The following is a 2,132-nucleotide window of genomic DNA, read 5'->3' on the forward strand; positions in this document are numbered from 1 at the left end:
GTTTCCTCAGAAAGAGTCTCAGGCAGGTCCTTCAGAAGGTATTGCTATCATAGGAGATAACAACTCCATGTGTGTTATTGTCCCTGAAGACCTTCTAGTGGGGCAAGATGTTGAGGGAGAAGACAGTGATAATGATGATGCTGACCCTGTGTAGATCTAGGAATGTGTGTATTTGTGTCTTAATTTGTAGTCAACAAGTTTTAAAAAGTAAAAATAAATCAATAAATGTAAAAATAGGAAACAACTTAAAGCATAAGGATATCAAAAAATTTTGTATAACTGTACAGCGTGTTTGTGTTTTAAGCTAAATGTCATTACAAACGAGTCAAAAAGTTTAAAAAACTAAAGTTTATAAAGTTAAAAAACAATGCAATATACAGACAATGTATAATTGAACTGTACTCTTGAAACATATAATTTTATTAACAAATGTCATTCCAATAAATTTAATTAAAGGGTTACAGTAAGCTAAGGTTAACTTATTACTGATAAAAGAAAATAATTTTTGTAAATTTAGCATAGCCTAAGTGTACAGTGTTATAAAGTCCACAGTAGTGAACGATAATGTCCTAGGCCTTCACATGCACTCACCACTCACTCACTGACTCACCCAGAGTAACTTCCAGTCCTGCAAGCTCTATTCATGGTACCCTATATTGGTGTACCATTTTTTCTTTTATGCTCTATTTTTACTGTATCTTTTCTGTTTAGATATGTTTAGGTACATGAATGTTTACCATTGTGTTACAATTGCCTACAGTATTCAGTACAGTGATATGCTCTACAGGTTTGTAGCCTCTGAGCAATAGGCTATACCATATAGCTTAAGTGCATAGTAGGCTATATCATCTAGGTTTGTGTAAGTGCACTCTATGATGTTTGCACAATGACAAAATTGCCTAACAACAAATTTATCAGAATGTATCTTCATTGTTAAGTGGTGTATGACTATATATAATTTGACAACATATCCCTGATGCAAAGCTATAAATGTTGACTTTTGTTTATCCCAAGTGAATGTGAAAGGCTTCTGATCCTCTTTCTTGATTGGGATTGAAAGCCACACTGTTGTCAGATCAACGGTCTCATATAATGTGCCAGAAACTGTGTTGATCTGTATAATAAATATATCACATCTGGCATAGCAGTTGTAATTGGGGCTACCACTTTGTTTAGTTTTCAGAAATGTACCATTATCCACCATAGTCTATCTAGTTTTTGCCAGATGGTAGATGCGATGCAATATCTGCATTCTTCGGTTTTTAAAAGTGGCACTAATCTCTGCCATTCTACATAAGATGCTTCTGATTTCCTATTTTTTATGGTGGGATGAAGCTTAAGGGGCTTTCACATGGCCTTTTTCGCTCTAATGGATATTATTACAAAGGTCAATAAATCAATAGGAGAGTTCCATCAGCTGCTAAATATATCCATTCTTTTAAGCACATAGATATTAGATAAATCAACCTCAGAGTGATCCATGGACACATTGACCCAATTGTCAGATGGACTTAGGCCATGGCGTTACAATGCACCTGGTCCCAGTACACTTCACTCAAACAAGAGAATCATCATAGCATTGATGTGTCCCCAGATGCAATCTCTGATAAAGTGAACAAGTTATCTATTCCTGTGTAACAAAATACTAGCAGTTTAAAACAACAAGCACTTATTTCTGATAATAAATAATAATTTCTGAGAGTCAGAAATCCAGCAGTAGCTTAGCTGTGTGATTCTATTTTAGGACCTCCCATGATGTTAAAATCAAGATGTTGTCTGAGAATGCAGTCATCTGTAGGCATGGGGATCTGTTTCTATGATGGCTGACTCACATGGCTGTTGGCAGGAGACCTCAGTTCCTTGAAACATGAACCTCTCTATAGAGCATTCATATAACATGGCAAGTACCTTCCTCCAGAGCAAGTGATCCAAGAGAGGCAGAGAGAGTTAGCCCATGATTTCTCTTATCTCTACACACAAAACATCATTTCCACCATATCCTATTGGTTAGAAACAAGTCATCAAGTCCAGGTGAATTAAGGGAGGAAATCTGGCTCCATCTTTTAGAAAAAGGAGTGCTTAAAAGATGTGGTGATTTTAAAATCACCACAAAAGGAAATAGTTTGGTTGGA

This window comes from Pteropus vampyrus, unplaced genomic scaffold, assembly GCF_000151845.1.
Source record: "Pteropus vampyrus isolate Shadow unplaced genomic scaffold, Pvam_2.0 Scaffold4, whole genome shotgun sequence".
Taxonomy (NCBI): Eukaryota; Metazoa; Chordata; class Mammalia; order Chiroptera; family Pteropodidae; genus Pteropus; species Pteropus vampyrus.